General features: G+C 50.3%; 1 long non-coding RNA gene across 1 annotated transcript; it reads right to left on the bottom strand.

Moving 5' to 3' along the window:
• Positions 1-11,635: 11,635 nt before the first annotated feature.
• LOC125555714 (uncharacterized) lies at positions 11,636-12,412 on the bottom strand. Its single transcript, XR_015603238.1, has 2 exons — positions 12,183-12,412; positions 11,636-12,102 (listed from the first exon to the last, which is right to left on the bottom strand). It is a non-coding gene; the product is annotated as an uncharacterized LOC125555714 (long non-coding RNA).
• Between the last annotated feature and the right edge of the window lie 223 nt (positions 12,413-12,635).

Consider the following 12,635-nt stretch of genomic DNA (forward strand, 5'->3'; position numbering starts at 1 on the left):
GGTTTTCCAAGGTTATATGGCCATTTTTGAACTACAACCATTTGATAAATTCACTTAAAATTCTCACAAAAATTTGGAGATGTCATGTGATGTTATTAAGTAACTTTTATGCAAAAATATCTTTTATTTATGTAATATTTTGAGCTCTGCAACAATTTTTCCTTCTCTGGTCCAGAGTGCTATTTGCACTACAACCCTTTTAAATAATTCTTTCTAGCCTCCACCAAAATTATGGGATATTGGTAGTAACACATGATTCAACTTTATGCAAAAAACCTGTGTTGTTATTTGAAAAATTTGAGTGAATCAACCTCTTTTCCATACTGGTCCAGCCTTGTGATTTCTACTGCAACCCTATTAAATTTTGCTCCAATGACCTTGTGCTTTCTCCTACTTGTGGACAGCCCTACCAAACCTCTAAATCCAGGAGCATGCACCCATTGGATTAATTTTGGTTCATGAAATAATGTCATTTATTTCCTGTCCAGAATTGTAGTTTTGCAAAACTTGCACTAGCAAGTTTCTGCTTTTGTCCAACTAACCTCACCACTCTCTCTTGCATCTAAAGAGACCACCATCTGGAAGTTTTGGCCACCCCAAGAGTTGCCTAGGTGCATGTGGCATTCTATCGAGCACCCTGTAGGCATGACCAGTTTTGACATGAGTTTTGGCATTTCACTGTGAGCTTGCACCTCTGATCAAACTAGCATGTCCACTAGACTCCCAGTTGCTCCTAACCTCGATCTGGTAAACCCCAACCTCACCTGCGACCTGTAGCATGCCGCGGCATTCTGTCGAACATCTCCCGTGCGTGCACTGGACGCACCAAGAGCGCGCGTATTGCACGATGCCGCGCCCGAGCCGACACGCTGGCCCCCCTGGCTTTGGCCCACACGGCAGCACCTCGCCACGCACTCCCCGCCTCGCAGCATCGCGCCAAACCACCCTGGCACGCTACAGCGCCGCCGCCAGGGCATTCTTGGCGGCACTCCGGCGTCCGCAGTGGCTCCAGCCACGGGCAGCGCCGCCCAAACCCCTCCCGCTCGCCACCCCGCCCCTGGAGCAGCGCGAGCTCATCCGCAGCCATGTCCTCTAGCACTCGTTGCCGCCATGATGCCCTGCTGCTACAGAGAGGCGGTTCGCCGGAGGGCTTATCCACGGCCGCAGCGGAACCGACCTCGACGAGCTATAAAAAGAGGTCCCCGAACCCATTCAAGCACACAGGCAATCTTAGAATGCTCCCCTAGTTCTCCCGTGGCAGCCAATCGACCCAGGGAGGCCTCCTTCCTCATCTCCGGCAACTGCAGCCGCCGCCACTGCCCCGGACAATTCGGCACCACCAGGACCTCCCACTCTCCGTTCTCTCCACCAAGAGCTTCCTCATCTTCCCGTGAACCATTCCCACTACTCGATGTTGATCAGGAATCACCATAGCCCCAATCACACTCTGCTCCCGAAGCTCTCCGTCCGCCGCGAAGCTCACCGCCGACGACCCCGTCCACCCCCGAGACCGTAACACCCACCTGCAGGACCGCCTCGACCCCCTGAGCCTGTGGATGGCTTCGGTTTCTCGAACGGAACCGCCAATCGCCGGCGACGATCGCCGGAGTCCCGCCTCCACTCGGGACAGAGAAAGAGGAGGGAGAAGACTGGTCAAACCTGACTAGTGGGCCCTCTGGACCCACTGTCAGCGACCGCATGCCTGTCCACGTGGGATTAAGTGAAGGCGTATTTCCCCCAGTACGTTTTCCCCGCTCCGAAAGCGTATTCCCCTCCGTAACGTTTTCTTTTCAGTTTTATTTTATATAACAGATTTGACCAGAACTTTGACTGGCTATAACTTTTTAAATATAACTCCAAATGAATTAATTCTTTTTCCTACATCTCTCAAATATTGTCTAGTTTATTTTAAGATTTATTTGAAAATTTTCCAAACAACTTTTTTGTACTGTTTTTGAAATGTGTGTTAATTCAAATATATTTCAAAATAGGATTTTGGAGAGAGAGAAGAAACTTTCAAAATTTTGGAGAGCACCCCCACCTCTCCACACCATTAAAGGCAAGCATTCTGAACCCTGGCATAATGTTTTTGGTGTGTTATTTGACACGTTTATAACACCACCTTACTTCGGAGGACTTGTTATTTCATGTGACATGATCATTTGCATGGAAGCATATCAGTGATTTCCTTGCTGTTGGAAATGAATATAATTGTGATGGTGATCATCCTCATGTGCCTTGCATGCATGCCGGAAAGGAATCCGGGAAAGCCTCTGCCTTGGGTAGGAGTGAGCTTGTCGCCGGTCCCCGTCGGGACGGTTATGTCCGGTATGGCATGGTAAGGTATATTGAGTGGTGATTTTGTTGAGTGATATATATTTGTTTACATGTCATGCAGGGAACTTATAAACCTCCTGAGTCGATCGTAGACCGAGTCTTGTTCCAGTAACCCCCATACTTGCTATGTACTACCACTTGTCCCTGCCGCAGGTAGGGTATGGTTCAGTAAGTCGTCAACCCCTTTCAAGCACACACCGTACAGAGAGGCCATGGTGGAAGATATCGGTTGTAGCCGGTAGGCATGCCACCTGGTCCGGGGGCATGGGTGTTTCCGGTTGAGACCGAGAGGGGAGGCCACCCCTTAGAGAGCGCGATATAAATTTGATCCCATGCTACGCGAGGTTGTAGCCTCCCCACTTAGAGTTTGCTTGACAGGTGCCGTGGGTGATTCCAGACACCGGTGAGTTAAGCTGGTGTGTGCAAGTTAGGCGTGTTTTCAACTAAAAGACCGTAGACGGAATTAGTCCCGATGGACTAAAGGAATCCGTTACTCGTGGGTAAAGAGTACACCCTCTGCAGAGATTAAACCTATTCGAATAGCCGTGTCCATGGTTAAGGATTACAGTCTGGGATGGGTCAAGTGTTGGTCTTAGTGTCGGTCTTCGGAGGAGAAATTGTTAAACCAGAACTTGGACCGTGACTTGTGACTTGTGAAGATTATGATTATTATCTTGTGATGGACTAACCCGTTGCATTATTTATAATATCGAGTATCCCTGGACGGTTCTACCTCCTGGTTATTCATTGTGATTAATTATCTTGTAAGCCCTTTATGTGGTGTCGCTCAGACGCCCGACTGCGGCATTTCTTTTAAAGCCCTTTATGTTGTGTCGCTCAGACGCCCGACTGCGGCATTTCTTTTAAAGCCCTTTATGTGGTGTCGCTCAGACGCCCGACTGTGGCATTTCTTTTAAAGCCCTTTATGTGGTGTCGCTCAGACGCCCGACTGTGGCATTTCTTTTAAAGCCCTTTATGTGGTGTCGCTCAGACGCCCGACTGTGGCATTTCTTTTAAAGCCCTTTTTGTGGTGTCGCCCAGACGCCCGACTGTGGCATTTCTTTTAAAAGCCCTTTATGTGGTGTCGCTCAGACGCCCGACTACGGTATTTTATTCCCTCTCTATTACTGCTTATTCACGTTGCATGATAATAACCTGCTTGCATGCATAAAATATATTTTATTTATGACTGACGATGTGATCATAAAATTTTTCCGTGCATGATTATCAATTATATTATACCTGTGTTCTTAATGTTTGCGAGTACATTCAAAGTACTCACTGGCTTGTCCCTGGCTATTGTCTTGGCCAGATTTTTGCTTGGAGAGGAGCGTGGCGATGTCAGCCTCGAGACCTAAGCAACGGTGATAGCAGCCTCGTGAAGATGGGAGTTATCCTGGTCAGCTGTTCCTGTGGGGAATGGAGTCCCATAGACACTGATGTCTCACAAACCGCTTCCGCCATCAACCACTAGAAACCCAATTGTTGTACTCACAGGCCAGAATGGTCTTGTACTACATATTTTGTATTTTGCTTGAGATTTCTGTATCAAGTTGGAGCCTCATCAGCTAACAGTAATCCTGGGGCTGATGAGCACGACGGTCTTTTCTGGAAATTTATACCCGGAAAAGCCGGTCGTGACATGATGTGCCAGAGAAGAAGGCCAAGAAGACGGGCAAAGGAAGCAGGAGCGGCCTTTGCCAAAAGGGCGCTTCGGACATGTCGTCCGAAGCCAAGACTGGCTCTTCGGTCGCCGAAGACGAGGGCGAGGAGGAAGAAGAAAGCGGCTTCCCCTGGAGGGGGGGAAGAAGAAAAGAGAGGCCTCCACGAATCTGGAGGCGAAAGTGCCCAAGAGGGGGAAGCGCTCCCTTGCGGATAACTCCGCATGGGATGTCGAAAGCAGTCCGGAGCGAATGCCCCGGACCAAGCCTCGGGCTGCCTCGTAAGTACCAAAACCCTATGCACCTCCCAATACCTATCCTTTCCAGTTTATAATATTAATATGTTTAAACTATTGCATTACAGTCCGGCCCGCGATGGCTCCCCGCGATCCTCGATTGAGGATTCGCTAGACTCAAAGGAGATGGTTAGCATGTCTCCGCCGCCCGCTCATTCTACCTCACCCAAGGGTGATGATGAGGTGGTGTCTCAAAGGATCTTCCCAGACCGGGGTGAGATTCTAGAAATCGTTAAGGCGGCGCCTCAAGATGACTCCTCGGCTGCCGGACACATGGGGGAAAAGTCCCCCATGGGGACTGGCAGTGGGGGCCAAGTTCTCTTCGGCCCTCAGCCGGATACCACTCCGGAGACCTACATGGCTCTGGAGTCCAGCAAACGGCCTTGCCCGAAAGGAGGAGGTGTGCCTGTTCCACCGATGACCTCTATCCAACCAGAGGCATCGGATAATCTACTGGAGGCACTGTGAGGCGCCTCCATTGTGGATGAGCACCGTGCCCTCATGGGTACGGTGATCGAAAAGGTTTAGTCCGCCAAAAGCAGACTGACCGAGGCCTGCAGTAGACTTTTAACAGGCTTTGAGGTAACAATTGTAGAAAAAAATATCACAATGTGGACAGTAGCCCCTGATGCTCTGTTCGGTTTCCGGAAAGGAAAAGCCGAACAGGGGATCAAAATAATTTTTGTAGGAGTCTAATGTAAATGTCTATGTGGATAAGCAGGCGTCGCTGCTGGCTGCTGCCGCTCACACTGCGGAGGTCTCCAGACTGAAGCAGGACCTGGAGCGGGCCGAGAAAGAGCTCGGCCTCGTGAAGAAGCAGCTGGAGGATAGTAAAGGTATGCAGTAACCTGCGTGTATATTTAGGAAGGATGAATGGTTCATGCTGACTAAAGTGCCATGACCATTATTAGGGGCCACGACCGAGGTGGCGGCCCTCAAGAAGGCATTAGAGAAGGCCGAGGACAAAGCGGCCAAGGAACGCACCGCGCGCGAGAAGCACGAGGCCCAGGTCGGCGAGGTTCAGCAAGAGCTCCAGGACGCCGTCAAGAAGTGCGAGTCCTTGGAGAGTGATTCTAAGACGCAAGCGTCTGAACTTGCAAAGGCCCTCCAGAGCGCACAAGAGGCTCGAGCCGAAGCCCAGAGCACCCTTCAGGAAATCCAGGAGGCTCGGAAGATCGCGGCGGGTAAGGCTTTCATTATGCAAAGCAAGTCTATGAAGGAAGCGTTCCTTTTACTTACCCGAGTTTGGAGCTCTCCAGGGGTGTTTACGGATTTGTCGCGCAGCGTATCAGACGCTGCCAAGTTCTATCGAGCCGGGGAGGGGAGTTCTATGGAGAAGCTATTCTGGTCTCAGTATCTTGTGCCCGAACATCCGGTATTCTTCAGCGACCAGCTGAAACAGTTGGTCAAGCTGCACAAGGCTGCCGAGCTAGCCATGAAGGAGCTGATAGTCCGACTATGGCCTGCCGCGCCGATACCTAGCAGCTACTTCGGACTTGTGAAGCGGCTTGTTGATGCCTGCCCCCGACTTGAGGTTATAAAGCGGTCGGTCTGTATCGGAGGTGCATGGATGGCCTTTGCCCGCGTCAAGACGCATTGGGCGAAGATGGATGCCAATAAGCTAATGACCGAGGGGCCACCTGAGGGCAAGGAGCACCGCCAACCCGAGTTATATTTTGATGGTGTCCTAGAGGGATCTCGCATTGTTGCGGATCATTGTGCAAAAGACATTATCTTTGAGTGAATGTACTCAAGCTCTCTCTACTTTGTAAAACAAAGTGTTTATGCCACATAATGCTTGTTATGTTTTTAAATTTTTACTTCCTGTGCGGCCGTGTTGTATGAAATCTGAGGGTTAACCAGTCGTCGGCTTCTACCCCCACGTAGGTAGTACGGGGGTGTTCGGGATGGAATCTAAACAATCTTGATCCAATTAGATGGTCCTTGAAGGAGTTGTTTAGCGCAACGAACCAGCCAACCAGACTATGCGGCTGTAGCGCCCTCACTTAGCCATAGGAGTGCAACAATAAAAACATGGGCGCAGCCCCTAGTATCCGAACTAGAGTGCTATAAGCGCCTGATCGGGAAGTACCAATCCTTCGCGTAATGCGGAAGAAATCACTAACAATTTGCAACCCCCGAACAGCTGACTGGCTCTCGCCGCATCATGACAGTCAGTTTTCGGCTTTCTCTACTGAGGTGCTCCTTTGGATAAACCAAGGCACAATCACAGTAGTTCTCCCTTTACTACCTTAGCCGATGTAGTAGAACGTAAGGTAGCAAGCACAGGAGCTGGGCAACCAAACTATTGACCAAAGACATGATTCAGAGCCAATGCATATAATGCTAAATTCGGGGTGTCAAACTATACTTATAAAAAGTGTTTGGACTTTTGTTGCCGTAAGGTGGGGTGCTATGAAGCCCCTAGCAAGCATCGAGTGTACCAAAGTGTACGGGTGCTACCTGATAGGATTATCCACAGGGGAGCTGAAAAAAAAGAAAACAAAAAAGGTACAAAAAAGCTGGAGTCCTATAGCTCCAGCCGCAAACTGTTCTCATTGTAATTTAATTAGTACGTCAATGTGCATTGATACAGGTAGTGCGATAAGCAACAGACTATTTGAGATGCCGAAACCAAGGGAGAGCTACATGTGGGTCCTGACAAAAGGTAAAGTTATCATTAACGGAATCACCTAAAAAGTCCCCCATATGTCTGCGTTTCTCGCCGTCTTGGTGTGTTTATCCTTCAAGAGGACCGATGACCAGGCTATCAGATGGTGCCTGTGGGATTGAGACCTGAAAAGGAAACAAGTAAAAGTGAAAGTGTATGTGTATCCGACGTCGGTTCAGCCGTATTACGGACCACAAGCTAGCCATGCCTCCATCGATGCCCATGGGATTTTGAGTGCATAGTTATGTACACGCGGCACGAATGACACCACTTAATCGGAACTACGACGGAGGCCGGATTGCTAGTCGAGCTCCTGACGTGCCGAGCTCTCCTACAACAGAGTAGTTTGGACCCTCTTCACGGTGTCTGTGGGCTCAGCAACCGAATTAAGGTTCCGCTTGAGAAGGCCGCTCTGTACTTCTGCTGCTAAGGCAGCTGTGTGCTCTTTTGTACGGAGGGAGCGTTCCGTATTTCTATTGACTGCTATGACACCGCGTGGACCGGCCATCTTGAGCTTGAGATAAGCATAGTGCGGTACTGCGTTGAATCGAGCGAACGCGGTTCGTTCGAGCAGTGCGTGATAGCCGCAGCGAAAGGGGACGATATCGAAGATTAGCTCCTCGCTTCGGAAGTTGTCCGGAGATCCGAAGACAACCTCTAGTGTGATTGAGCTCGTACAACGGGCCTCTACACCTGGTATGACTCCTTTGAAGGTAGTCTTGGTGGGCTTGATCCGAGATGGGTTAATGCCCATTTTTCACGCTGTATCCTGATAGAGCAGATTAAGGCTACTACCTCCGTCCATAAGGACGCGAGTCAGGTGGAACCCATCAATTATTTGGTCTAAGACTAGTGCGGATGAGGCACCGTGATGGATACTGATCGGATGATCCCGGCGATCAAAGGTGATCGGACATGACGACCATGGATTAAATTTTGGGGCGACTGGCTCTATTGCGTAGACGTCCCTGAGCGCACACTTGCGCTCCCTCTTGGGGATGTGGGTAGCGTATATCATATTCACCGTTTTGACCTGATGTGGAAACTTCTTCTGTCCCCATGTGTTCTGTTGCTGGGGCTCTTCGTCATCGTCCTCGCTTTGCGATCCCTTTTCCCTGTTTTCGGCGTTTAATTTGCCGGCCTGTTTAAAAACCCAGCAATCTCTATTTGTATGATTGGGTGCCACGAATCTGGCACGAACGATCAAGTATGCGATCCAAGCTGTATGGGCTTGAATTGTTCTTTTGGAACGACTTCTTCCACTGACCGGACTTAGAGCCCCTGAATCCGGCATTGACTGTCGTGTCCTCGGTGTTATTATTTTTGTTTCGGTGCTTGTATCTGTTGCCTCGAGACTTGTCCTTGTTAGTTTTAGCTTCAGGGGTGCCGGCGTCGCTTGCATTGTTTTTTCTACGGGCCAACCAACTATCCTCGCCCGCACAAAAGCGGGTCATGAGTGCTCTGAGGGCTGCCATGGATTTTGGCTTTTCTTGGCCGAGGTGGCGAGCGAGCCATTCGTCGTGGATGCTGTGTTTGAAGGCTGCTAGGGCTTTGGCATCCGGACAATCGACGATTTGGTTCTTTTTAGTTAAGAACCTAGTCCAGAATTTCCTGGCGGACTCTCCGGGCTGTTGAACTATATGGCTTAAGTCATCAGCGCCCGGAGGTCGAACATATGTACCTTGGAAGTTATCGAGGAAGGCCTCTTCCAAGTCCTCCCAGCTGCCAATAGAATTTGTCGGCAGACTGTTGAGCCAGTGCCGAGCTGGCCCCTTGAGTTTTAAAGGGAGGTATTTGATGGCGTGGAGGTCGTCGCCGCGGGCCATATGAATGTGGAGGATGAAGTCTTCGATCCACACCGCGGGGTCCGTGGTTCCATCGTATGATTCTATATTCACAGGTTTGAACCCTTCTGGGAATTCATGATCTAGGACCTCATCAGTGAAGCAATGAGGGTGTGCGGCGCCTCTATATTGGGTCGTATCACGACGTAGCTCTGATGGAGTCCGTCTGCGGTTTTCGGCCCGCACATGACTAAGTTTGTCACGTCTGAATAGGTGGCCATCGTCGCGTGTCTAGGCACGCCCTCGCGATCTGTAGACTGATCTAGTATGTCCTGCTTTATTGTTCAGGTTTTGCCGGAGGTCATATGTATGACCATGGGCTAATTTACCTCTGCCTGTGCGCTGAGGCGGGGCTGGCTAGTGTTCGGCAAGAATTGCCGTTTTGTCTCGACCACGTGGTGGTCGGTCAGCCACATTGTACGATGGAGGTATGTAGTTCGGCGCCTCCTCGTCAAACTGAGGTAGCAATTTGCGCTTTGGTAGCTTTTGGTTGGGCGCTTGAGGCCGTACTCTTCGGCTGCTAGGGCATCCGTCCATTTATCATTGAGCAGATCTTGGTCAGCTTGAAGCTGTTGCTGCTTCTTTTTCGCACTCCTTGCCATGGCGATTAGCTGGCGCTTGAAGCGCTCCTGCTCTAGAGGTTCCTTAGGCACGACGAAATCGTCGGTGCCGAGGCTCACCTCATCCTCGGAGAGCGGAAGATAATTATCGTCCTCCGAATCTTCGTGCGTGGCCTGTTTACCGGGGCTAACCTACCCGCCTTCCCGTTCATCTTGTTCATTAGCTGTATCGACGGGGTCTTCGTTGTCTTCGGCACCTTCTGGAGTGTTATCTTCTCCTGTGTCGGTGTTGCTGTCTTTACTGTGGCGTGACTTAGAGCGGCGCCACTGCCGCCGACGCTTGGACTGTATTTCAGAAGGTTTATCCTCAGCTGGATCTTCCTTGTCCTCGCCGCTGTTCTCCTTTGGTGCATCCACCATGTATACATCATACGAGGAAGTGTCCATCCAGCGTCCGGTGAACGGCGGGTTCTAGGCCTCTTCTTCTCCGGCATCGTCGTCCATACCGTCGACGTCTTCGGAGTCGTAATCAAGTTCGTCGGTCAAATCCTCAACTGTGGCTATGAAGTGGGTGGCGGGTGGGAAGCAAAATTCTCCACCGTCAGCCCCTAGTTCGAGCCGGATATAGTTCAGCTGTGATTCCTCCGCCAAGGACAGGTTCTTTAATGAGTTTAGCACATCGCCCAAAGGCGAGTGCTGGAAGTTGTCTGCGGCGCTGAACTTGAAGATCGATAAACGATCAATTTCGGCGTCCGCAGGCTCACGTGGTTCGGAATGTACGGCCGGAGACGAGTCTGGAGTTCCGGTGACAAAGATGCCGTGAGAGGTTAGGTCTGTGTGCAGCTCCAACGCTGTGGAATCTGTGGCCTCCGTGGTGGGATTGATCCTCCCGTCCTTGGATGGCGCAGTCAGCTCTGGATCTAGGGCCAGAGCGGTTATAGGAGCAATCTCCTGAATGCGGCCTGATGACAGATTTAGGTCATGATCATCGGGGTGACCGGGAGCGGCTAACGCGGTCTCGAATCCAGTGAAGATCAAGTCTCCACGGATGTCCGCGACGTAGTTCAAGCTCCCAAATCTGACCTGATGGCCAGGGGCGTAGCTTTCGATCTGCTCTAGATGGCCAAGCGAATTGGCCCGCAATGCGAAGCCGCCAAACACAAAGATATGTCCGGGGAGGAAAGTTTCTCCTTGGACAACGTCATTATTGACGATTGAAGGGGCCATCAAACCTTTTAGCAACAGCACAGAGGAACTCTCAATGAAAGCACCAATGTCGGTGTCAAAACCGGCGGATCTCGGGTAGGGGGTCCCGAACTGTGCGTCTGAGGCCGATGGTAACATAAGACAAGGGACAAGATGTTTACCAAGGTTCGGGCCCTCTCTATGGAGGTAATACCATATGTCCTGCTTGATTGATATTGATGAATATGAGTATTACAAGAGTTGATCTACCTTGAGATAGTAATGGCTAAACCCTAGAGGTCTAGCTTGTATGGCTATGATAATGAGTATCCTATCTGGACTAAGTCCTCCGGTTTATATAGACACCGGGAGGATCTAGGGTTACACAAGATTGGTTACAAAGAAGGGAATCTACATATCCGGTCACCAAGCTTGCCTTCCACGTCAAGGAGAGTCCCGTCCAGACACGGGTGCAGTCTTCGGTCTTCGTATCTCCACAGCCCATCAGTCTGGCCCATGGTTAACAGGCCGGACGCCCGAGGACCCCTTAGTCCAGGACTCCCTCAACCACCTCCTTGTCTAGTGCATCATCTCACGACAAATATGGCACATGGCGTTGTCCAGGACGAGACTTCGGCCTAGCTTAGCTCCTACGGATGACGACAATTTGGAGCAATGGTGGGGAAACGCTCGACAAAGGATTGCCAAGGAGAACCGCAAAGCTTTTGACTCTTTTGTGATATTAGTCTGTTGGCACATTTGGAGACAAAGAAACGATCGAGTATTCCGCCCGGCAGGCACCCCGTCTTCGGTTGTGGAACCTGTCAACAAGATTCTTGATGAGCTTCACATGTGGGCGATAGCCGGAGGGAGAGGAGTTAGTGAACTTTTGTGAGGAGTTAGCTTAGTGTGTGGAGTTGAAGTATGTGTGGCCTCAGCCGACTTGTGGTTGATGGCAACACCTAAACTTTCCTATATATTGTTTTCTCCTTTTCTATAAAGCTAAGTATCCTCAGAAAAAAGTCAATAATTTGTTACGGTTCTTGGCAGATTAACTTTGCATTTTGTGTTCAGCTGGAAGTAGCAAGCATATTTCCTTTGCATCCAAATGGTAGGCAGATTACAATATTAATCGTATTTACTGCTAGCGTATACAATTGTTTCTTTAGGGCTGCTTGACACAGGGGATTATCCAAACGGGGCCCTCATGTTTTTCAAGACACCCGTCAGTACAGATCACCGTGACCTCATCCCTGTCGTTGGTGATGAAACGACTACCAGTTCTGTGAGTCCTGGGATAGCGACGAGGGCCGAAGAACTCCTCTGGCTCCAAATCGGAGAACTGGGTGAGCCCCTTGGTGTAGCTCCTACCCGACTTGTTGAACTCGTGGACATGCCACGCCGTATCCTTGAAATGACCAAATCACCGAGTCATCTCGTCATGGTCGTGCGCCATTCCGTGGAAGCGGCACCACGGCTCGTACAGAGCCCACAGAGTTTCATCCGACGTGAGGTCCTTTTCGTCGAAGTAGGGAACGGTGTCCGGGTCTTGCGTCATCACAGAAACGAAAACCATAATGTGTGCTGCCAACCAAGATGTGTAAAGAATAGAGAGATTGATTGATTACCAGGGCGGACCTCATCCTCGAGGTCATCTGCTGCGGCGCCCACAGGCAGATGGGAGTCATCACCGGAGGGGAGCGTAGCGATGCCTCGCCGGGGGAAGAAATCACTGGTGGAGGCGGTGACGGAGTTTGGGCATCTAAGTAAGGGCCGCGTCCGGGCGGTCATGGTGAGATCGCGGCCGGGTAGGCGAAGAGAGAAGCGGACGGAACTGGTGGTTGTCCAAGCGGCCCGTGAGAGCTTTAATGCGACGGACGCCATAGCAGGTCCTAGGAGGAGATTGTTTTTTAATTTGAGACTAGTAAGTGTGCACGTGCAACGCATGTCTATTTGGACTAATAAGTGTGCACGTGCAACACACGTCTATTTGGACTAACACATTATACTAAATTTAATACAAGACAATTTATTCATAAATTTGAAATTTCCCTATAAAGTACACAATCTCTCATTCCCAA

Source organism: Triticum urartu, chromosome 5A (genome assembly GCF_056163025.1).
Source record: "Triticum urartu cultivar PI428250 chromosome 5A, HENAU_Tu73, whole genome shotgun sequence".
NCBI classification, from domain to species: domain Eukaryota; kingdom Viridiplantae; phylum Streptophyta; class Magnoliopsida; order Poales; family Poaceae; genus Triticum; species Triticum urartu.